At 36.4% G+C, this 26,895-nt stretch overlaps 2 long non-coding RNA genes across 2 annotated transcripts in view; one reads left to right on the top strand and one right to left on the bottom strand.

The window, feature by feature from the left end:
* Positions 1–26,057, top strand: part of LOC131699732 (uncharacterized) — a 38,073-nt gene extending 12,016 nt beyond the window's left edge. The window contains exon 3 of the long non-coding RNA XR_009308282.1: positions 25,640–26,057. This is a non-coding gene — a long non-coding RNA (uncharacterized LOC131699732). The remainder of the gene's footprint in view (positions 1–25,639) is intronic.
* Positions 232–10,737, bottom strand: LOC131699731 (uncharacterized). The gene is made up of 4 exons (XR_009308281.1): positions 10,516–10,737; positions 7,180–7,312; positions 3,982–4,106; positions 232–1,829 (listed from the first exon to the last, which is right to left on the bottom strand). It is a non-coding gene; the product is annotated as an uncharacterized LOC131699731 (long non-coding RNA).
* Positions 26,058–26,895: the final 838 nt, after the last annotated feature.

The raw sequence follows: 26,895 nt of genomic DNA, 5'->3' as shown, positions 1-26,895 counted from the left end.
AAATATGAAATACATTAATAATTTGACATTGCATCCCCTTGACTAGATGTATTATTCATATGTGTATATGTGTATCTCTATCTGACCGATACATGTCACATGTGCAAGAACAACCAAGTACTGTAGGAATGAAACTGCGGCTATATACTGTATATATATATATATATATATATATATATATATATATATATATATATATATATATATATATATATATATAATGATGTTCCATATAAAGCCAGGATTTCAAAGTTTAGAAAGGTTTCTCTCAAGGATGTGATATAAAATGGTAAAGTGCCACGAGACACAATTGGGACTGACTTGGACCCACATTTTTAGTATATGCACACAGTTTTCAATGTGGGCAAGTTAAGCTGGGTTCCCACTACCTACAGTAATGTTGCCGTGCTCAGGTGTGTCCTCAAACATGTACCTGTTGAGCCCAATGCATGTGAGCCTAAAGGGAACGTTAATGGTTTTCACCAGCTTGTGCTATAGCAGTAATACAAGCACTGGGTATCGCTAACACTACTGCTGTAGGTTAGACATTCACATTTGCAGCTGCAATTAATTAGAAACGTGTTATTAGAACTGGAAATTACGCGTGACACTGATGGGTCTGTGTTTAATTGATTTATTTGTGGCAGCCCATGAGAAATGCATTATATCACTTGTACACTAGCATTATGACAAATTGGAATGATTGATTAAAAAAAAAAAAATGTAAATGTATATTTTAACCTCAGTACCAGTGGCATTTGTTGTGTGTGTTTTGCTCAAGAGTTCTCCACACTGACTGGAATAGAGTCCAGTGGGGACGTCTGTGGCTGTGGACCTGCAGCTTCAGTCCCAACTGTGTGTCGTGTAGCACATTCCGTCTGACAGAAATGTTAGTCCACTACTAGACTAAGACGTCTCTTATATTTACACTTCAGTTAACTTCATACACCAAGTTCAGATTAATCAACACATTCAATGTTGCTCACTGTAGGATTCTTGTGGGTCATTTAGCAATATGTGATTTAAAATCAGCCAGTTTATAATGAAAATGTACATTTTAAATATCCCATTTGTGATTAGCACAGAACGATGCAGTGCTGTATGCCTGTAGCAGCAATTTTTACATTTAGGAATGCCAGAGGAGTTAATATATGCATATATAATATATGCAAATATAAGTGATTCAAACCATATCCCAGTTATTACATTAATGTGGGATTTGTCTCATATAGAGTTTTCTATATATCTTGCATTTTACATAAGAGTAATTACACAATTAAAGTAGGCATAATGCATGCATCATTCCTAACGTGCTATACAGATGATTTAACATTATGTTGCTGCAGTCTCCTGCATGAAACCTCAGTAGTGCATCTCCCTCCCAAAAGACAAAAGACCATGTGTGTGTCTATGTGGAGCACAGTCAGAACGCCGTTAAAATGATGGTCCTGGTGTAACGTAACAATCGGTAACACAAGTGAAGTCTCATTTGTATTGAAAAGTCCCCAGGGCTTCACAGAGGATAAGGTTATGTGGCAATAAGATTAACAAGACATTCTTCGCGTTGTTGGAGGGCAGATCTGCTCCCACCTTTGTTAAAGCATGCGCAGGCACTATACACATGCAATTTCTCATGTCAGTAGACCCGAACCTTGTCTTTGAAGCAGATAGCAGGATAGAAACAAATTGCAAACTTTGACAGGGGGTTTTCTTCAGCTCCACTGAGAATATTCACAGAGGCCAGGGAACAAACATCACCAAGGTTATTGGGAGGGACACGGGGAGGACAGCCTGGATTTATCTTGTAGTGTCTGTCCTACACATCCATCCTGGAAATGAAAAGAAATAGCTATAGAATATTTTTTCACTCCTTTTTTAAATAGGCATTGGACAACAACAGAGCTGTTGTAAAAAAGGCAGAATTATACTAAGCAAAGCAGATGTGTGGCATTTTGCAGATAAGAATTGTGACAAAATGATTTGAAATAATAGTTAGTTTCCTATACATATTCAGACAGATTGCCCGAGAGAACTCACTTTAGATGCATGTCTAGCCAGAATCAACTCGGGAGGGATCAAATCTACGATCCCCGAATCTAAAGGTGCTTCTGCTAACCACTGTGCTTTGTGTTTTTGCAATGACAGATAGTCATTTTTTTTTCTTAAACATTAAAGTAATAGTCTGTAATAACACTGCTGGGGTTTTCTTTTAGTTTCTATCTCGACATTCTTTAGACTGATGCAGAGCAGGAGTGATGTGCTGTTTGCACTGATGGATCAAATGCAGTGAAGGGGTTGTGTCAAAAGAGAATAAAATAAATGTTTTATCGTCTTTCCCGCTTTTGTATAGGGCTTAAAACTTATCTATAAATAACACCCCTGGTATTCATTTTCAAACCATGGTCATGGATTAAAGAAATGGATCAGAGTAAATGGGGAAACTTGCAGGACAAAAAGGCAATTGTTACTTTGTAGACCCACAGCCCTTCCTAGCAATCTATTTTCTATCTGATCTAGACCACTCCAATTCGTCTGACATTCTTGGCATGGCAAAGTTTTTCCTCAAGTAGTAAGTGCTTATCGATTGGCATCCAAAGTTGAGACAAAGACAGGCATTCTTCAGTAGAACTTAAAATCAATATACATAAGACATCAAATAGCTTTCCTTTCATAACAATTTCTTCTTTATGGCTGTTTTAAGCACACCATTATTATATGGTTAATGAGTGTCTATACCATCTGAAGTGTTAGGATTTCAAGATGTCTAGTTGCATTTTCACTACATTTCAACATGAGGGGTTTACTGAAACCTGCAGTTTCCTAGATGGCCTCAATTATTTCAGGTGGGGTTCACCTTGTCCAGCAGTACACAATGAAGTCTAGAAATGGGAGACAGCTCCATTAAGAAAAGCCTTTGAATCTGTCAGAACGTATTAGACTAAACTGTAAAGCTGTTCTTCTTACGCCCTGGGTGTATTATACAGTTGAAGAGCTATGGTGGGATCCAATTCCCAATTCCAGTTCAGCATCCTCTTCTTCAGTTGTGCTTTTGCCTGCAGTGCAAGCAGCACCAGTGTCAGGTTAACCATGGTTTATACTATACACCATACCAGTTTGTGCACCATTCTAGAATGCTGCCCCCCTCTGAATTCTAAAGATAAATATTAACACTTATATGTAAAAACAGGTTATAAAAACTGAAATCTGATCAAATCCAGTCTGGGATTCTTTTGAACACGCCTATGACAGATATCGTGTGCCCCTACATAGTGACACGATTAATTAAGGTTTAGGATACAGTATACAAATATTGACTGGAGCCTTGCCGTGAAAACTATTGCCCCAGGGGTTGAAAAAGCAACAGACTGTGGGAAATGTGTTGTTCTCTGGAGGTTGCATTTTAAGGGGAACACTTGTCCAATATAAGCTGAAACCTGCAGCCAATATCTACTTCTTTACACCTGCAATGTCACAGGACAATATTGTTTTGACTTAGTGACATCAGAGGTCAATAGTTCTTGACGAATGACAGCTAGAGTGATTATTGGCCAGTTTGTGGGCAATAGCACAACTGTTTTTGCTCAAGTACATTAGTGACCTGACTTGGGTGTTTGTATGTTAGATCTAGACCTGATCGTGAGATATTATACGATGGAACAATTTAACAGAATATGCTGTGAAAATGCCAGGTCACAGCCATACTGGTACACAACCAAACTAGAGATGTCTGTTTTTGGATCTTCTTTCTTAAATAATTCCATATATTTCTATTCATATTGGCTATTGGATTACCTTCTGAAACATCCACTCTGAAATCTGCAATAATAATAAAAATAGTACAACTACCCCAAATAACTCTGCCTACTTGTTTAATATACTGTTATTAGCAATGTCAGAGGGTTATAGTTTTGACTAATCAATATTAAACAGAAAATGTAGTATGCACATTAGAAAATGCAGACAGTACTGTGCAAATAATACCTTTAACACAAACTAATTTCCAGCTCCAGACAAAGTTGTTAAATCAGCCAAATATACTGGAAGTCCTCAACAAAAAGGAACTGGAACTCCAACAAGACTTCCATGCAGGATTTGAGTCTTCGCAGCTGGAAAGGAGAGACAGAAAAAGCATCTCCGAAGGTTGAATTATGCAGTACATCTGCACACTGCAAGAGCGAGATAAATGCACAGGCACAGGGACTGAAAAATGAGGTTAGTAATGTACTGGAGGACTGCAAGAGGAGAAAAATGTGTTGATATGCCAGGATGGACTCTATATAGACAAAGTGCCAAGTCAGCAGGGCATCTCATCTATCTATCTATCTATCTATCTATCTATCTATCTATCTATCTATCTATCTATCTATCTATCTATCTATCTATCGTTATTTAAAAATATGCTGCTGCTGCTGCAAATGTGAATGTCTAACCTACAGCAGTATTGTTAGCGATGCCCTGTGCTTGTATTACTTCTATAGCACAAGCAAAGGTAGCACAGATGGAAAGGAGTAAGTACAGAGACGCTACACTAATTGTAACATGCAGAAATCTAATATCTCTAGATCAGAAAAAAATATACTGAGTTACCATTGTGTGCCAAGAGGGGCCCAGCTGGCAAATGTTTGCGTGGCAATATTCATCTGTTCGCATCGACTGGTAAAAGCTTTCTTTCAATTCATTTAAAGGCAATCTGTTAACTTTAGAAATCCGTCTGTTAAAGCTAAATGACCCATGTTGCACAAACTACAGTATTCATGTCCTTTGCAAAGGTAGCTGTTTTAATACAACACAATTCAAACAAATGTTCTGAAGAAAACTCAAGAAAGCATATTGTTTAGGAGCAATGCATAAAACTTAAGTTCCCAAGTCAGATTGCTTTTCTTAGCTTTTCACTTTAATAAAGCATAGGCATGACTTGTTCTCTACCCTACCATATCCCTTGTGACACTATTCACTGGACAATCCTAAATTAGGATCCATTAGCTATAATTAATTAAGCTGGAGTTGTCCAGTCATGGTGTGTTAACCCTGCCTAAAGAACCTCTCTCAAGGGATTGGAAGAGAAAGGTTTAAAAAGAACACAGAGGGTGAGAGCTGTGGAACTGTTTGAGTACTGTCAGAAACTTACTATCATATTAAATTCTACATTTGAATATGCGTGGGAGGGTATGTTTACTCCATTCTTCCATAGTTTAGCATTCTGTACACTCTGCTTCAACAGGAACCAGGCATTGTTGATATTCCAGTTTGTTTACATTGTGCATGTTAGTTTTAGCTGCATGCATACCAGCATCCTCCTTCTTTTAAGCTATCGGTTTTGTTTTGTTTTTTTAAAACCTAATACGGCACTGCTCCTTGGAAGTATAGTTTATTATTTTCGGAATTCTGCTGCAATAGTTAATCTGAACCAAAAGGATTTTTGATTTTCTTTTCCAGAACTCATATATACCAAATCACCGCCTGAATGAACTAAAAAGCTCCTTTAATACTTTTGGCCTTACTACAATATAATATGGATTTAGTTGAACGATTATTCAGTTATTTGGTTGCTCAGTGCATTCAGAAAAATAAAATTTGTATTGCTGACAAATGCAAGGTAGCCACAGTGATAGTGAAATGTGTACCACTCCACTTTGGTTTTAATGTCTTCATTTTTAATCTACAGACATAAACACAGTAAGCATGAGTAGCTTTAATTCAGTAGAAAACAAAGACTCAATGAACTGTAGACACTGCTGTGCTTTTGATTTGTTGTGTGTATACCAGCTAATTAATGTGCTTTAATTGAATTAATATTTGGAATACTAATAATACTAATAATAATACTAATAATAATAATAATAATAATAATAATAATAATAATAATAATAATAATAATAATAATAATAATAATAATAATATACCTTTCACAGGACAGAACCACTGAGCTGCAACATTTAATATTAAGGGATGTCCAGATTCTCATTATTGGGTTGGGAAGTTGAAGACATTAGTAGAAACGAGCTGGGTTATACTGTGCAGTGTATTTGTACTTGAGTATATATGTGCCTGTGAATACAGAAGCATGTTGATCCTTAAGGACATCTTAAGGTACTTAATCCTGGTTCAGACAGTTGTTTAAATTCAACATGGCTGTACAAAGAGATATGAACTCACGTCTGGAGTGAAACAACAAATCACCCTGTCGGAGTTCTCAGAGCAGACTGTGCAAAGTAACTTTGACTCTGACCTTTTGAAGTCTCCTATAGAGAGACTGCTTCCATTCAGCTGCATGATACAATTTCCTCCGATGGCACTGCCGACCACATTGGAGAGATTCAGCAAACAGAACTAAATGATCCTGAAAAATAACTCGAGCCAGTGGTGTCACTAGGGCACATTCAGGGCAATTCACACACCCCGACACAGTTAATCAAGTCAGGTGGGTAAGCAAGATTAAGAGGCAGTTTACTTCTCCAGGAGAACATAACAAAGGTTCTTGTTTTGATTTAGAGGGTTAAGAGTAGCTGCTCAATACTTGGTACAGATTATAATATCTTCTTATACTCCCTTTGTAAATCATTTTCTATTTCTGGTTTCACATCCTGGTAACTTTTTAAAAGCTTTCAGACATGCAGTCGATACGGCTTATTAGCTACCTCTCGGTTCCCAGCAAAAAGTTGTTATTAACCGAACGTTGTTATTAAGCGAAAAGCCACATTTTCAAGTGCATGTATATGGAAAAACGATGTCTACTGTAGTTGTAGAAACAGTGCACTGAAATACACGTCTTGGTTCATTACAGTGTTAAAAAAATGTATCAGTGGGTGTGCCGTAGCCATAGAAATTGTAAAAGAAAGTTGTCATTAAGTGGCAAACAGTTGCTAAGATCCAAAATCCATTAACATTAAAGTCTATGGGATGGGATTGGTTCCCGTGAAAATGTTGTTAATAACCGAAAGTTGTCTTTATCAGGGTTGCTAGTAACTACATGTACTGTATGTCTTAGCTCAATGGATGGCTGGTTAACCAGAGCGTTACCATTAAACTGCCCCCCCCCTGCAACACTGCCCCTAGTAGATGTAAGAAGGGGGACAAGTTAATGGTTACACTCTGGTGTACCAACAGTATTTGAGGACTTTTTTGACAGGGTTGGCAGGGAAATGATAGAAGTGAAGATTACATAAGTTATTTTCTTACTTTCACAAGTGCTTGCTTTGTGGAACATAAGGTATGGCCTTCAGCGACTTTCTGATCTCCAACCAGTGATTTCTTTCTGACTTGACCCAGCTGGAAGTCACTCTTTACCGGTAGTTGTTGTCCTGGAAATAGACTGAAACACATTTACAGTGACCCAGAAAGGCACATTCCCCGTTGTCTTAATTGGAGTGTCTTGGAGTGAAAAACAAATTGGACACGCAAGCTGTCCCAGATACTTTGCAGTCAGAAGCTGAGCTGACTGAACCGCCGTGAAGGAAAGTCAATTGGTAACCTGTACACGAGGGCCACGGTGTCTGTGATACCCCAGGGTATATTTGGTTCTGAGTTGTTCATTTTTTTTTTATTTGTAACCAAAAGAATGTAAGAATTGAACAGTTAAAGAATTTAAAGCAAATGCATTTAATAGTTAAGCTGGCATATTATAACACCACCATTTTAAAAAACAAAGTTTTTAATTAACTCCTGTTTTTTTTAAGCATTTTTTTTTATATATGTTTTGTTTTTGTTTTTTGTTGTACAAGAAAAATGTAATCAAACAGTTAAGTAATATGAGGTCCCTAGGTTTTTTTTCTAATTTTGTACTGTCAAATGTTCTCCTTTCATAAATTAGACATGTAAACGCACACACACACACACACACACACACACACACACACACACACACACACACACACACACACACTGTAAATGTAAATGTTGGCAGATTAATAAAAAAAAAAAAGGAAAACTGTAAAAAGTTGCTGAATATGATATTGAAACATTTATATAGAACAAAGGGTGAGTAGGCCACAGGGAAAAGCAATGCTACTGTAAATATATGCAAATAACAGTGAATATTCATAAAGCATCATCATATTTCTTCTAAGGGATTTCTTAAGTTTTGAATTCATGTTTGAACTTTTTACCCAACATCATTAACATGAAAAACGCAGGATCAGATATTTATTGTAAGGAATGTGTTAATAAATACTAATAACTGTTTTAAAGTGATGCTACAGTATACAGCTGAGCTAAAAATAAAATGAATAAATATCTTACAATTCATGTTAAATAAAGAGTATTGATTCTGACAACTGATTTTTCCACTCCTGTCATTCTGACTCTTGCATGACCCCACTCCCGCCTAAATATACCCAAGAACCACACCCACATAATTGCAACAATAAATGATTGCAAAATCCTAAATAAAAGGTATAGGAACAGTTAAAAAAAGGCTCTTTAAATGTTATTTAATTTCTTAATGTATTAGTTACTGGTATATAACTAGAAGATATACCCATTGATACTGAGACCTCTTTACATGGAGGTCCTGTTCTGTATAACAAGGAAGGGCAATAAAATGAAACGTGTGGAACAAAACTTAAAACTGTTACTTGGTAAAAAATGTGAATATTTAAGATTTCAATTAAGATGCCTATGGCATTACATGCACTATAAGTCTATTTTTAGTACAGAAATATTACAATAATGAATGAATAATTTCATATATATGTAACTCAAAGCACTACAAAAAAGATTAATATAATGTGGTTTAATGCTCTGTAAGGGAGATTTCACAGGATTTTATCAGTGAATACCTTATCTATACAAATTCCATATATCCTGAAAAGAAAGTGCATAATTCATGGAGCGTTAATATTGGCAGGACTTTAGATCAAATTTTTAATTGCTTTTAGGGAAAAGGCAATGCATGCTGGCTTTGAATTCTAAAGTTCCTTGTGGCAATGGGAACAGATAGTGTGCAGTATTTATGTGTCTTTCTTTCCACAGTAGTCTGTACTTAACTAAATATCTTGTATAAAAATGTGAACACAGATAGGTTTGTCCTTCACGTTTATTCATTTATAACATGTACATACTTTAAAGGTATAATTAACAACCATATTGTCAAGCTAGCAAAAACCTAAAAGGTTTAAGCAAAATCGTATGATCTGCAACTGGGACTAGATCCTGTCTGTGGTCTTGAAAGAGAATAATTAACAATTATCTTTCTATGCTTGAAACAGATGTCAGAAAAGTTAAGAAGTAATGGGGGTTTTAGGCGGAACTGAAGCTCCATGAGGTCAGGAAAGGGTTTCGCTAAAAATACACAGAGCATTTCAATGGGGGCGACTACAGAGAAAGAATCTTCTCTTGTTTTGCAAGGATAAGAGCAGTTCAGCTCCGTTAGAAGTGCCTGGAAACTTTAGCTGGAATGCAAAGTTTGCATTTTTCAAAACATATTCATTATTGGAGTCATATTTGCCATATTGTAATAGGTGCATATGCTATTGGGATAAAGCAAGAAACTACTGTACTTTCCTTTGCGGTCCATTGTCAGACCTGGTCCGACATTGCAATTATTCCTATCCGTTCCATTGTTGGACCCTGTCCGACATCATCAAAAAAACGCAAAAAACGGGTTTCTAGCCGTTTTTTCTCCGGAAAAAGCCAAGAAAACCATTCAATGGCCGAGTGGGAGCGACAGGAGCTGAGACAAGCCAATAAAACAAACAAAAAATAATAATAAAAAGGCGTAGCTCATGAATAGTCATACATGCCCCAGGCATTACATAGGGGCGGTCATAAGGAAACAAGCTGGCTGTTAGTGTATCCGTGCATAGAGACTATCACGGACATTTGCAGAGTTTTTTTGAGATGTTATAGTAATAAAATAATGACTTGGATTGCATTATTGAGGAGTTTGGTGATAAAACGAGTGATCAGGAGATGATTGATCGGTATGTACGACTATTATTATTTTTATTTATTTATTAGCATATGTGAAAACGATAGCGATCGAAAGGGTGGGGGGGCTGGAGATGCCTAGTGCTTTGTTGCTATGCAGGGGCTTTTAAACCCGTTTGACTGTGGGAAAAAAAAATACTTTTAAACAGCGCGTCTAAAATTAACTGCGCGTGTGAAAATAAATTGGACCTGACGCGCACTTAATAAATGGACTGCAAAGGGTTAAAAACTGTCTGCAGACAACAAATCTCTGGAGGATGTGCAACTGAAAACTTGATTTTACTTCAGTTAACGAATAAGGGGGAAAAAAGCTGCAATTATAATGGAAGTGTTCTAGATTTTCCAGTTATTTTACTGGGAAATTGTCCCTAATTCATTTGCAGTTGTGCGAATGGAAGTTAGATTGCAGTTCAATTTCTGACAAACCTGAAAACTGCAGGCATGGTTTCGACTTTGACTTTGTAGATACCTTTGGGACACACAAAGAATGTTTGCCCTGGAAGTTGACAAGACTTGATCTAAACAATGACAGTAAGCATTCATACAGAGTTAAAAAGCAGTACTATCAGGGGGTCCCAAGTGGCTCACCTGGTAGAAACATGTGAAGTAGGCCAGTCTTCGCTGGGGACTCTGAAGGGAGCGTCGCATTGGCTCAGGCGCTCCTGTGGGTTGTGGAGGTAAAACTGGCAGGGACTGTGTCTCCTCATCGCTCTACAGCGCATCCTGCTGGCCAGGCACCCAGTGAGCTCAGAGCAGACACCTGCAGGGCTGGCCTTTGTCCTCCAGAGGCTGGTAGCTCACTGACATCCTCTCTCGAGTTCCTGGGTAAAAAAGGAAGCTAGTTTGGTCGTGGGATCGGAGGACGGCCAATGAATCTTCGGGTCTACTGAGCCACGTGGGGAATTGTCGCAGTAAAGAGAAATTGGGAAAAAATGTATAATTGTAAACACTAAATAAAAAAATAAAACGGTACTATCAGGATCTCATTAAGCAGACTGTATAGAAGGATAATCTAGGATTGGATATAGCAAAAAGACAACAAACAATGTTAGTGAAGGCTAATTTTTGGTTATAGAAATCATATACTTGGCTGAATATACCACAACCTTGGCACACTGAAGGATAGTCTAAATGACTATGATTATTATTATTATTATTGTTGTTTTTGTTAAAGTACATGATTTCTGTAATTATTACCTGCTATGAATTACTGTGCTATCATTTTGTAGGACTCACACATTGTGGAAAATGTGTATTTCGTTTTTAAAAAATCCCCACATGAAGGAAAATCATTGGAAAATCAGTGACTGGTTTACTAAACAGCCAAGTTACTTCTTAGAGTTTTACAAAAACTCAAACTCCTTAAACTTTGGCTCTTTTTCTCAGTAACTAATTGCTGCTTTTCCAAGTTCTTAATATGGGTACATTTAGTTCATTAGTTATATAATAGCTTCAAAGAAATACCATTAAAAAAAAAAAAGTATAATTTTATTATACTTCAATCCGGAATATACAGATTTTAAAAAGACTATATTATAGACTTTATCAGTTAATATGTAGAAGTTCAGACTAAATCTAATGATGTAGCTGCAGTCAGACTATGGCATTTAGAATGTAAGAATATGGATCTTAAAGCATTGCGTTTCACTCCTTTATAAGATACAGTAATGTAACAGTGTAACACATTACAACGCAGGATGACGTACTTACTATTGTGGTTGATAATTGCGATGTTCTCAAATCAATGTTCCTCAAGAACATGAGATAAATAATCCTGGCCAATTAATTGTAGTTATCAAAGGGACACACATAGTGCTTAGCCAGTTCAATACTGTACAGTATATCTTACTAACAAAATCACATAAAACAGGTACAATTCATTCCTTTGCCATTTCCTTTATAATTGTTGTTATTGAATTTCAAAGATGCACGATAATATTGTACCAAATTAAATGTTCCTACCAGAATATACAATTAATATGATTAGTCTAAACTAACATGCATTGCATGATTATATTAAACTGATTATATACTGTTTACTAAATACAAAATGCCACTATTTAGCTATTGCACAGATTTATAGTTTCAGCTTTTTCAGAGGACTATTATTAATAAGGTTTCCGGATCCAATTAAATACATTACATTTTCACCTTCTCTCTTGGGAGATTCTATGTTTAGAAAAGTAGAAAAAAAACATTTCAAATCACTTTAAATTAAACTGGCTATTGTAGGATACAGATACATCCTAAATGAAACGTTATTAAATGTTTCTTAATTAACTTACATGGTATATTACTTGTAATGTATCCACTTTGAAATAAAATTAGGTTTCTTCAAAGTTAAGTCCTATTGTTTCTTTTTTGTTTTTTTTCTCAGTTTTTTGTAGATTGCAATAGGAAAATTGCCAATTTCTCCATTCCAATCCCAGCAGAAGCAGTCTTTATGTAACCCATTATAATGTACTTTTCACAAAAAGTACATCGTAATTGTTTCCTTGGTAGCTAACCTACAGTTCATGCCAATTTCATTTATTGTTTATTGTGGCTAAAATAGAAACTGTATGCCACTCAAACTGACATCTTTTAAAAATGAGGTACACAGTTCAGCTGTCATTAAATAAGATCTGATTCTACCAGTGCCATGCGAATACAGAGTTCTATCCAGTAAGCAGACATTGAACAGAGGCATGAACTGCACCCAGGTGGCATTTAGTTACCCTTCAGATTTACAGTATTTGAAAAGGAATAACTCCATGAACATGCAGGCGATCAGTGATGCCAGCAGACTCATTGCCTGTGCTGCTGCTAATTACCCAGATGGAAGAGATAATTCATACATATTCAGCTGGTTTCTGGTTGACAGACCAACACAACCTTAGCTTATGTCTCCATTTACCAGCTCATTCGCATGCTTCAAGAACAGGTAAATGGATGTGCATCAATCCACTGGGTTTGAGAAACAAAGGGGTCTTCCGGGACCTGAGAATGCATTTTTTTAATTCTCCAATCATTCCTGGGTTGCCCCAACAGAATAGCATCTTACTATTTGATATCTTCAGGGTAAAACTGAACTCTGCAGGGTTTAACTAACCGGGCACACCACTCGATGCAGTTGTTTGTTAAAGAAACAGACAGGAATAAGATGCTAAACTTATTGGTGTAAAAGCTCTCTTCTTCAAACGACAAGTGTTGAGAGTTCTAGCGTTTCCATATTCAACACTACATAGTTTGATGTGTTTTTTTTTTTTTACCAGATCTCATTAGAATCTATCTTGCGTTCATACAAATACAGAATAACTGAATGACATAACTGTTCCAAATTATGCCACGTTGCAAAACAGATGCAGCTCTTAATTCTCCACAATTCAGCTGTTTGATTTAGGTTTAACAAACTTTCTTTGGTAACACTTTACATTGTCTGTAATTACTGTGTATTTGTGTAGTAGTTACTTAGTAAATACATGTGTACTTACGCATAATTACAATGTTATTATGCATAGTTACACTGTACTTAATGTGTACATCCTTTTGCATGATTTATGTAAGTACACAATTGTATCAGAAAAGGTTTAGGGGTAGGTTTAGAGTTATGGTTAGGGACAGGATCTAAAAAACAGAACATGTTCACCATCGCTGAATACATGCACCTGGAAATTAAAAATTAAAAATAAAATTAGATTTTTTTTCAATTAGGCGTATTCTTATTTTAATGTTATTTATCAACAGCTCCACTTGGCATTCAGCTTAGTAACCAGCAGGGCAGTTACATTCTTGATGCATTATTCTGGCTGGCCAACTTGGCATAAATAGGCTTGCCTAGATGACATCTGCTAGTAAAAGCATACCACATAAGTGAGTGTTGTCTATGCTAGTATACCAGTCTACAATTTGCATTTCAAGTTGATAAATAATCCCCATAACGTAGGTCTTGGATACCAGTAATTCAGGAATTTTATGTTGCTGAATACATTTTTGATTTGTTGGCTCTAACATATCAGGTAATAACGCAGTTATTATAAAGACAGCCTGTGTAGCTATATACTGTAGCGATTCCAAAATAAATTTACATAATCACCGCAGCTGCTGTAGCTAACACAATTTGTCTGTTTTGTGCAGCTATTGTATGGGTGCATTTTAGCACTCTTTAGTTATAAATCAACCTTAGAATCATCTTTATCTTTTAATCTTTGCAAGTTCCAAAAATAGATATGTAGATATAGACAAAGAAATTCACTCCCCTCAGTTGGTCTAACACAAATGATTTGAAAGACAGTTGCTAAAGCACATAGATAATATAAAGGTGTTGGAAGAGACATGCATGTTTGACTGCCTCTTTCTACCAGCTATTTGAATTAGTAGTCTCACTTGGCATAGAACATGCATAAAACAGGAGTTGGACCAACACAATCTGGCTTCTGTTATTCCATCTGTATTTAAACCAGCCCATCTGTACCAGCTTGACCCTCAAGCCAACATAGAAAGAGCTAGTGTAATTGCACCCATAGAGATTCAGAAAAACAAACAAACAGGTCTCCTACATGAGTTCAAGGCAGAGGCACAGACAACAATATAGGGCAATATATATTGCACTGCCTGGCCACTTTGTTGGGACCTGTCTGCCCAAATGGATTTGGCATTGAACCTGAATTAGAGATGCACATTAGGTTGATCATCTGACGTGACAAGTGATCCTTGCAGCATTATAAATCAGAAATGGGTAAAGGCAAATCTGTAACTGGATTCTGAATAGGCATGATGGCGGTTGCATGTGGAGCAGGTGCCACAGAACAGTCACGCTGGTAGACTGCTCCAAGGCAGCAGTCATCAGAGTGTATCTGCAATGGCAAAACAAAGGAAAGTGATGGACAGAGGGAAAAGAGAGGCTTGTCAAGCCTGCAGTATTAATGACGGAATGGATTGACATCCCTTGAGACATCTTCCAAGACCTTTTGGAGGCTATGCCATGTGTCAGGGCTGTGATCAGGGTACAGCGACCCCACACAATAGGTAGAAGTCCTAATGAAGTAGCCCAGCGGTGCATGTTAGGGTCTGTCTTAATCAAAGACTGTAAGTAGGGGCTAAGCTGAGACCACTGAACTTATTTTACTAAGATGGATTCAAACCCAGGCTTTAAGAAGTGTATATACTGTATCTGTTGGCTGATACACATAAATCTGAAGTACACATTTAAATTGGCATACAAATGAGAAACCTTTCCTGATTTCATTGCTGTCCGGTAATGCCCAATTTATAGTTCTGCTCCATGGATTGTCAAACTCACTATCCACAGTAAGTAGGGTGCGAAAGAATCTTGGGTACACTGTGCTAATATCACAACCTCTGCCATGAAAGGTAAGGTATGCATGTGTCTAACAGAAAAGGAAACTGCATTATTAATCACAGATAGCCATGGTCTTCATTTCCAATGACCAGTGGTGTATGGATGCCTCAGGAGGTAATGGGATGTTACTGTCTGTATTATTGACTTGATGCTATGTCCTTGTTTCCCTGGCTAGGAATTGGACTAGGTAGTTTGGGGCTCTGAGAAGCGGATTGATTATTTATTCATTTAATTAAAAATAGTCCGCCAGGAGTTCATACACATGGCAGCTTGTGGACTGCAAGTCTCAGATAACAGTTGAGCTGTTAATTTAACACTGACAAGACTGAGTTAAAGCTTGACAGATATGACTATAAATGTTATTCTTTTTAATGATTTTTCTATTATCTTTTCCACGTGTTTTTATTTTTTTATTTTCTATTTTAGTAAAACATGTAACGTCAAAAAATTATTCTTCGACTAGCACAGGGATTTTTGTAGTGCTAATATTAAATATGCAGTACAAATTATTTTATGACCTTTCCCCATATACATATCTGTATGTAATGTTAAGTCTGTGTATGTTTTAAACTCTTGCATTCATATATCTTTTTTATTGATAGCACTAAAATACATCAGTGTTCAGTTTTGCAAATATAACCAAAGGGCTGTAGATTTTGAAAATGTTTTCCTGTAAATAGCTCCCAATACTGAACAGTGTTATCTGGGGGTATTGTCATGTACTGCTTGTCTAAACCTGTAAACCTGTTTTCTTGTTGACATGATCAATCAATAACATGCTGATGTGAAGGCTTCCATAATGGAGTTTGACAAAGTGCCTGGCATTTCTAAACACTTCAATCAGATTTAATACATACCTCCAAGATTAACGTTGTTGGCAGATTCACAGCAACTTTGAAATGTAACTGATACCTGATTAAAGTGGGCAGATATCTAACCTTAACCTGTGGAGATACATGTAGATGCTAAGCACAAAGCTCACTGGGGGTTATTCACCTTCACACAATTAACTACAGGCAGTGTTTCCTAAACTGGGATCTAGAATGGAAAGGATCTCACTCAAATGACCAATATAAAGCAAGACCGTTTGGGAACCCCTTAACTGTAAATAGCAAATTATTTTATAGAATTATGTTCCAGCCCCAGTGGTGGACTGACACTGGTGTGCGTGTCAGGTGTGAATTCAATACATGCGTAACATTTGCATCATGTTTCCGTCTAGCCAACTGAACTCTATGCTGCATGCAAGCTTCTGAATGGAATGCTCTTTTCCCTCATGGTGGTGGGTTTGAATCTCCAGGTTCTCTCGTTACTCACATTTCTTGACTCGGCTCACCTGTCCCCACATGTTCAAACATCCACTGCTGGCCAGATTCCTGAAGTCACCAAGGTATAGTGTGTATTGCATTAACTTGCAATTATTATGTATTGGCTTCTTTCCTTCCCATTTCACTTTCCTTTAAACCGGCAAGGTTTTCTATCACCACTCAGACTGAATGTAATATAGACCTTTGGGGAGACATTACATTTTCTGGCACTTGATCTTTCAGTTACCCTTTTGGTCCTAAAGCCATACTGTACAAATAGCCATTCTTTTTTCCAAATGATTTTTTTTTTCTCCAAGGCATTTTAGACACATATCTGGTATTTTTTTTTATATATATATAGCTTCCCTTCAGAAAAATATATCATTCTACTGAATTTTATTTTCATTATTTCTGTAGCCAGTATACAGTTTGTGTACCTATTCTAATTTTAATTTGTGTTTTTCATCATTTATTACGTGTAAGCTGCCTTGGTTTCAGGTCCAACTGGAAGTCTGACAGATAATATGCGGAACTGACAGATTTCTAAATGTTTTCTCAGGTTTATATTATTCTGTTTGGTCTAAAACCACAAACTGATTAAACATATCCTGGCTTTATATTAAATTCCCTCAATTTGACATTACTATATACGACATGTTGTTTCATATTTCTCATAGGAGTAATGAAGACAAAAAAAAAAAGATAACACATTTTGGATAGTACTTATAAAGTAAAATCAGACGAATATTGCATTGATGTTCATTCAAACTACGTTTTATGAACCAAGTCCTCTGCCTGTATAAAGATAGCTGTGCAGTATGAGTGCCTGGTATCGTGTACACATTATTCCCTAAGTAAATGAAGTACATCTTGTTTACCCAGTATCTGAGAACACAAAGCCTACTGGGGGAACTTAATTGGGGTCCTTAATTACCAATTAGTTAGGCAAATATTCTTTGTTTTAGCATACCCTCTTGTTTCTTTCAAGGTCAATTAGTACATTGAAATTGAAAACCAAGCAGAAAACTAATGAAGTTAGCAAGACTGTTTGTCAGGCAAGTCCTGGTTCGGTTAAGTTAAGGAGAAAAGGATCATTGTCTTAAAGCTGCAATGTGCCACCATCATGCTCAATGATATCTTTTAAAATGAATAAGGAAGCAGTGTGGTCCAGTGGTTAATGTCCAGGGCTTGTAACCAGAAGGTCACTGGTTCAAATCCCACCTCTGCTACTGACTGACTCACTGTGTGACCCTGAGCAAGTCACGTAACCTCCTTGTGCTCCATCCTGCGGATGAGATGTTAAATCAGTGTCCTATTGTAAGTGACTCTGCATATAATGCACAGTTCACTGCCTAGCTCTGTAAAGCACTTTCTGATGGTGGTCCACTATGAAAGGCGCTATATTAAAAGAAGAAGAAAGATAATCTTTACACACACACAACAGCAGTTCTTTTATGTAGGATAACAACCACAGCTACACTCATTTTGTATTAAAATGTAATTTATTGTACCTGACACCATTATGGAGAGTTTGTAGCTGGAATAAAAGCAGCTTTTAAAGACAATTGTAGTTAGGAAAAGTAGCTGTCGTGATAGTTGTGTTTGTTTTCCATTTGGCTGTCAGTGGGAAACCAACTTATTGACTTGTTATATTGACTACCTAGCTAGCCGCCTACAAGAGACATCTATGAAAAAGCCTCTGAAGTGACAATAGGGACCAGTGTGCTGAATGCATTGGCACAGCATGGTGTCCGAGTGTTTTAGTTTTCAAAAACAAGACACAGTGTCTTTGGAGTATTAAGGGTATATTCATACATCTTTTCTAAATCATTCGTCGTGTTTTGTAAATCTGTTTCTTAGGAAATTGATGTGTGTTCCTGTAATTTTATCACAGCCTACCCTGTTTATTGTCAAAATGCCAAATGTCACTGGCGTTCTAATTTCTTCTGAGCCTTTATTGTATTATACAAAAACCGAAGACTCACTTCATATAAATAATGCATTTAGAACAAAATAATTCGGCGTAATAAAAGATGTAGTGCAACAAAATTACTGTTGACTTCCCTTCTCTGTTCAGAATATGCTTTTTGATTTTCTAGACACAGGGCACACCAGTATAATCCCAGATAAATAAAATATGAATATAAATGACTACAAAAAAAACACTTTAGTTTCCAATAATATACTGTAGGAAACTAGAGTGTTATTGGACCGATAGTGTATTTTACTATATGGGGTAGCAAATATGGAAACTTCTTTCATTTTCATGTTGAAAGCGAAAACTGAATTACATTATTTTATGTGTATTTAAACATGGGGAGACTGCTTTAGACTGTGGTTAAATAAGCCTTAGTTTCCTACATGAAGTTGCTGTACGTTTGTATCAGTAATTTGCATTGTTTCACCTTCTTGTATATTAGGGGAACCTGAGCAAGTTACAATACTCACAGCTGGTAGAGGCTGCAGGTATGGTTTAATTACAAATCTTAAGATTTGATTAGGCAGCACAATGGGTGACCTGCAAGCCCTTTGGAATTCTTGTGCCTTGCAGGGACATTTGCATAATATCCAATGCGTTTTGCAGAGGGAATTCAAATTGCAGAATCACGATTTTAGATTATTTCACTGCACTTTGTACAGAAACAACACATCTTAGGCAGATTTTCTCCTTATTTTTGGGCTCCAGAATTGCAAAGACCCAAGAATGAAGTATACAGTTAAAGTATACTACCATGGCAGTGTTCAGGTGTGTGGTATATCTGAAGTATACCTTTAGACTGGAGTATACTTGGAATATGCTCAATTATTCTGTAGTTTGTTGAAAATGAGTAATGTGTCATTTATTAAGGTATGAGCTCTATTGCAGCCTTGTTTTATAGCTGACCTAGCGGATGTAATATATGTAATGTGATCATACAAAAATGTAGCAACGACTGCAGAAACCACTGAAACCATAGTGCTGCATTATTTACACTTTCAAAGGCCATTGTTCTATAGTTATATTTGGCACCTGAAGTGCCCCAGCATTGTACTACAGTATATTAATGGAACATTTCCAATCTGTGTGAATACAGCAATGCTTTTAACTTAGCATTCTATTGATTTCATTTTACCTTTACAATGCAGTGATCGCTAATTAATTTTGCAAAGGAAAGCGCAGAGCTGTAATGCTGCAGTAGACACACTCTGATGGCTGTGCTTTAAAGATCTGTATGTAAATCCATTTACAATATGTCTTCTATATGGCCATGTCTGAACCCCTAGGAGAACAGAACATTACATTCAAGATGATATATATATATATATATATATATATATATATATATATATATATATATATATATATATATATATATATATATATATTTAAAACAATGTGCCTGTGTCTTCTGGGAATCTAGTATAAGAAATACCCTAAAGAATACAAACTAATGTACTTCTGCAGAATACATATTTATATGCCGTGGGAATATGTATCTTACCGCTGCTGGTCCAGGTCATGTTATAATGTTGAAAATAAATTCTTCTGCATGGTATAGAGGGATATATAGTGCTGCAAGATGTGACCAGTTACTTTCCACTTATTTGTACTCGTATGCGTAATTGTATAATATACAAAAGAAACTTGACTTTATATTTTATAACTTGTAATACTTTATCCATCACTATAGAACACTCAATGGTGGTGCATTTAGAAACAGTCAAATAAGCTTTGTAAATTCAGTTTTTAAAATAGTAATTGTTTTTTAGTTGCCATTGATTTCACAAAGTTTATTTTAGTATTTCTAAAATGAAACTTAAATACTTTCTTAAAGACTTAAACCCAGTTTAACTGAAGAGTAATGACTTTAAATTAACATAGTGTCTCTGTGTTCTGCACACAAAATTTGTTTTACTTGAACAGGCTTCATACACAGATTTCTATAAGAACTTGTACGTTTGCTTAAAGACAATAGCTTTCAAATATTTCAATGTGTGGGAATAGGCTTAATTACTTTTTTATCATAGAGACAACTGGCAGCTTTAATATAGTTAAAAGGAAATAAATGTAGATTATTATTACCTTCACAGTCCTTGAACTTGAACTCTTAAGAATGGTAGATTAGTTAGGAATACCTTTGTAACTTCAATTAACAATATATTAAATGCCTTTAACACTGGGTGAATCTTTTGGAATTCAACTCCCATCGGCATGTCAAAGCAAAATTGCTTCACATTGATATTGATCGGATTCATCAGGGGAGATTTTTTTGTGACTTGTTCTTTTTTTTCTGATTTAAGATCTGTTTAAATTTCCACATAGTAGTCACAGGGATATTTTTCCATATGTACTACTTTTTATGGAAAACTTCAAATTCACAATCCATGTACTGAATCTGTCTGTATGTATATCTGTATGTATGTGTCTATATATTGAGCTCTTTTGCAAAGGATCATTTTATTTCAGCATTGCAACATTGTTGAGAAACATGGAACTAGATGTTCAGACAACCGACAGCTTTGGGGCAGTGGGCCCCAATGGCAAGCAGGTTTTATAATTAAGGCAGTATATATATAAATCATACTGTATTAGATGGAGATGTAGACGACATGTGAGGAGGCCTTTCAGAAATAGAACAATCCAGAAGCAGGGTTCGATTTTCAGCTATCAATAATCGATTATCAATTATCGGTTTAATTGCAGCATTCATGATTTATTCAATGTGTTTATTAGCGTTTCTCTGCCTAATGGATGTAACAATTGTGTTTGAGTCTGTTCAGGTCCATTTACAGAATCATTTAGATTATTAAAGAAAACTCAATAAATATATTTCTCCTATATTTCACAACAGCAACAATTAAAGAGTAAAAATGAACAACAGGGTTTTGGTTTTTTTTTCAGCTTGAGCGATTACCAAAATTAGGCCACTTAAAACAAGTATTCAATTCAAAAGTGAGACTCTAAAAATACACGACATATGTAAATTACCCCATAGGACATCAAATCCCATGTGTTTGGTTATTAATAAATGACTTGAGCATTTTTCTATCTAGGCTGCCCACCCTCCCCTTTTCATCCATTTAGCAAATACAAATCTAAGGACAAAGAGAACACGCAATGTTGTGAGGAAGCAAATGCTAAAGTTGTCAGCTCAGCAAATATCAGGACTATGAATAAAAAGAGTAAATGTTAGAAATGGGATTCATTTTTGTAGGCATGGTTTTAGTATTGGTAGTACATTGTATAATATCACTAGCAAACTCAACTCTGCTATACACCAGCAGCCGTGATACTTGATACTGCCATCTAGTTGGAGTCAAGGGAAATACATCATTGTGCATCAGCCGTGTTGCATAGTAACATTCATTAATGGAAAATGGGTAATGTTATTTAAAAGCAGCATAATTTAGTACCACAGAGTTAATCCACATGATATTATTGACACAAATCAAATTTACATACATTTCCTTGTATTTTTGGCCACCAATCTAAGCACCCATAGAAAAGAGGAAAGAGAAGATTTGTATTCTCTGGCGTTCGTTCATAGCAGTATTTTTTTGAAATATAAATACACACTTTTTGGTGAAAGAAATGTGCGCTGTGGATTGACAAGGTCAGTGACCTTATCTCTCTACACTAAAGAATTGCTACCCCTGTCATGCATAGCCAGCTGGGCCCATCACTGTACATTTATTAATCCAACGAATTGTCTGGTAACAAAAGCAGTGGAACTGAGAACTGATCTTCTTTTAAAGGGAAGACCGGAATTAGAATTGTGAAATGGAGAGATAGGCTGCAGCTTTGCTGATGCTAGTGTATCGTTTTGTATTGCTTTAATGTTTTAAAGCTGTGTTTGATAGTTGACATGGGCAGTCAGATCATCTTGCGCTGATACACTACATTAGCAGGAAAATTCATAATTTTTCAACCTACTGTATATGCTGGATACATTTAGAGCTCAAAAATATAAACTTCCAGTTGGATTGAAGTAGAAAAGCAGGAGAAAGTGATATGAGAGAGAAATATAATTAGCCTCTGTCAAGATGTTTAAGACTGCCAGCGATTATAAAGGAGAACTCATTAGAGCAACGAAATGGCATTATCTACCTGCATCTTTTTTTCCCATTAAAGGCCTTTTAATGTGTTACTGGTAATAATGACAGCAATGCTGGACCAAGGTTGAATTTAATTGTGTTCAATTGCTAGGTTTTAAATGCACAAACAGTCTATATAAAACAAAGTGTATCTTATATATATATATATATATATATATATATATATATATATATATATATATATATATATATATATATATATATACACACTATAAAAAAACGTTGTATAAGTATATTTTCTAGGTATTTTTAGGGGGTCCTAAAAAGGGGGGAGCGACTTATACTCCAGTGTGACCTATAGGTTTTTTCCTGAAATTGTTGTCTCAAAAACAGTACTACATTTTTTACAAACCAGTTATTCATAAGTAAAAGCCCTTCTCCCGTTGCTTCCTATCAAGTTGGTCTATAGTGCTTCAATGCCTTTTCACATCTATAATGTCTGACATTACCTTTTTACTGTATATCATTTCCAGTATAATTTACTGTGAGAACAACGAGTTGGAAGTGCTCAGGACTGCACAGAACCCAAAGGATTTATGGCAGAAACAATTCCATTTAGTGTACGAGTCCATGGGAAAGCAAATGAGGAACTTAACATTAATTCAACGTGTCATATACTGATGAATATTCAATAAATAATGCACAGATACAAGTGCTTCTTTTGTTCTTTAAGGATTTTTTTTCCCAGCTTGCTTTCCTTTTATTTGCATGACTTGTCTGCTTTTACCATGTGTCATTCCAAAAGCTCAACTCTACATTGAAAATAATATGCCAACCCACCCCACACACACAGCCAGACGTAAACCTATGTTAAGACTGTTTACTAAATTGGTTTGGAAGCCTCACCCCAAGAGGTTGCCAAAAACTATTCCAGTCTTTCTTTGCCGAGTATTATAGTAAAAAGTTCACTTCAGTTCACCTTGCCTTGACTTTCCTATCTGAAATGCCATGGGCTCTATTTTTACTTGTAATTACATCTTGAAATTGTACTGCTACTTCAGGAGTAAATGCAATATGATTTTTTTAAAGCAAAAGCAGGTATTCTCCAGCAGGTGGCGAAACGGAGTAAAGGGTGGTTAATACTTCCGTCTTGCAACCACTGGGAAACGGCCACCAATCGCCTTTTGATCTCCAAACAGCCACAGGGCTGGAGGGACTAGAAGTCTATCTCAGCCTCTGTGGCACAATTGAAGTAAGGACCAGACTTTAACTTTAAAGTCACTGTGGTACCTGATCGAACAGAAAATCTTAACCAGCAATGCATTACAGTAAATGCGTTAGCAAATAAGCCGTTAAAGCATGTAATAATGCATTAAAAAAATAATAATAATACATGTTTTAGACCTGGAATACTGAAAAAAAGGCAAACGACCTTGCTGAAAACAGGCTGGAGTACAAGGTGATACTTCTGTGAATGGTGCTCTCTCTGGATCTTTGCTGAGACACGTGTACAAGGCTGTGTTTGTGGACTTCTTCCTAATAAAGAGCAGATTGCAGCCAAGAAAAGCAAGATTGCCTTTGTTAAGAGTAAAATTGAAACAGCTGGAAAGACACTGAAAGACAACAACTCAAGGTCTTAAACTATCACTGAATATAGATCCACCTCCCAGGTGGTTTTCTGAAGCATTATAGAAAGAGCTTGACTATTCTGACAAAGACTTTACTGAGATCACATTTTCAACATTGTCAGATATAAGGTGTGTAAACCTAAATCCCACTACATGACCAGATTACCCAAGCAACTGTGTTATTGCATTATAAAACGGCCCGTGACTTTTATAACATTCACTCTTCTTACTGATGCTGTCTCCAATATCTCATGCTTTATTGAATGTTTTCATTAAGTTGTATATATATATATATATATATATATATATATATATATATATATATATATATATATATATATATATAATTTGCATTCAAGTATCATTACCCTCCATGGATCTTATTTGATGAAATTTCCCATTGTTCCCTGGACTTTAAGACTTTAACACACTTTTGTCTAACTATAATTACCTCTGTTTCAACACTAGCAGCGAGGGAAACACAAAGTCAAAATGTTCTCCAGTTACAGTTCAAATTGGTAGTGATATTGGTTCACAATTGCATTTACAAATTGAATTGACTAATTACCATGCAGTTACTATGTTACTATTATGTATTTACTGTACAGTGTAAAAAAGCGGATCCCCACTTCAAATAAAGTCTTGCTGTGAACCCCATCAATCCCTTGCCGTCACGTAGTGAAATCGCGTAGAGATCTTGATCTCTGGTTTGTTATTAAACACAATTCTTCAACAAAGACTCAAAACAAATACACCCTTCTAGTAGGTGAGGGATTTAGAATGGCATTTTAGGCACTTGCAAAAATATACACTGAAAAGTTCAAGCCCTATTTATATTTTCCATTAGGGTTGTGCTGAGGCAAAATTATATCCTTACTAAACATAATACAATATTCATAGTCTATTTACAACTGTTCAGAGCACTGTGAAACGACTAAGGGCCCATTCACACAGTCTTTACATACAGTACATCTAAATTCGTTAAAGTTACAGCCAATTTGTAGTATTGCGCCACTGTGTGTACTTTGTATCAATATATTTCATATCCCATAGGTCCTTTAAAATAGAAATCTGAAAAAAGCAAAACTGTGACTTGAAATACGTAAAATAGAGTTCGGCTTTGTGGTGTCTTCATAAGCTGAGGGTATTTCCATGTTAAACACAGAATATTTTACCAGTGTAAGTAGCTTCTGCAGTAAAAAATATACAAAACCAACATAATTGGTGTCGGGTTTGAATGGAACTACTGTACTATAAAATCAGGAGCGGGAGACTGTACTGAATACTATTGCAACAACTGTGGTGATCTGAAAGTATAAAAAACATGACCTACTGTTTGCATGCATATTTCTGTCAAATAAAATCCTGAAAGTCATGAATAACGTATGTGTTTGTTATAGATTGTGTCATGCTCCCCCAAGATTCCTCTAAAACAGCCAGCACTGCTCAGCATTCTCCAGCTCCAACAGCACCACACCAAACTGATGCCTAGCAGCTCTCAGTCCTGCCTCTCAATGGAAATTCTGCCACACCTCTCATGAAGCACATGGCTTTGGAGCCTATGTGCTGGGTTCAGCACCCTCGATGGCTAAGGCCAGTGATATATTCACTACCCAGAAAGCATGAGACTAACACCATGAGGACCGACTGGTCTCTAACTGGCTTTCAGCTTGCTTGGTCATGGGTCTGTTATTTGTGAATTACTGTACTATGTCATAGACCAGGTCCTAGAGATTGAGGGAGAATGCTAGGTCTATGCAAGAGAATGTAACAAGTATAAAAAACTAATAGGATTAAGTCCCTACCTGACAACCTATTCCCAGCAGACATTTACACAATAATGCATTTTTCATGTTGGATGCAAATAAAAAAAGCTGTTTTGTCTTGCAAGACGTCATTCTTCAAGTTAGACAGCCAACCTGTCATCCTGTGTGTACTGGTAAACATCTGATGGATAGAAAAGTGCAAGAACAGATTGCTAGTTGAGTTAAATGAATGTACAGTGCAACAACAACATGCCTGTCAACCTTTGTGCAGTGTACGATCAAGCTGCCTTGTCAAGGTCACAGAAATGCATTGCTTTAGAGGTACAAAGTTGTGTATCATTAAAACTAGAGCGCAAACTTTCTTTTATCTCTATTGGCTGGTTTCCCAGTTAGCACTAATCTTGGACAAGCTAGTGTTAGTTTAGGTGATGTAGTTCATGCTTATCAAGGTCTGTGAAACCAACCGTATAAGGATTTCAGTTCAGAATAACATTTTATGATGAACTTCACCTAGAGGGACACAAAGAGTATACAACTTGAATATATATATATATATATATATATATATATATATATATATATATATATATATATATATATATAGTATACAAATATCAATATATATGATTACAGGGGCTCCCGAGTGGCGCATCCAGTAAAAGCACTCGCTAGAGTGCAGGATGCGCTCTATAGCCTGGATGTCGCTGGTTCGAGTCCAGGCTATTCCACAGCCGACTGTGGACGGGAGCTCCCAAGGGGGAGACGCACAATTGGCCGAGCGTCGTCCAGGGGGAGGGAGGGTTAGGTCGGCCAGTGTGTCCTCGGCTCACCGTGCACCAGCGACCCCTGTAGTCTGGCCGGGCGCCTGCGGGCTTGCCTGTAAGCTGCCC

This window comes from Acipenser ruthenus, chromosome 23, assembly GCF_902713425.1.
Source record: "Acipenser ruthenus chromosome 23, fAciRut3.2 maternal haplotype, whole genome shotgun sequence".
In the NCBI taxonomy this organism is placed as follows: domain Eukaryota; kingdom Metazoa; phylum Chordata; class Actinopteri; order Acipenseriformes; family Acipenseridae; genus Acipenser; species Acipenser ruthenus.
Note: the sequence above shows the minus strand (reverse complement) of the source record. Positions and strands in the feature narration are given on the sequence as shown.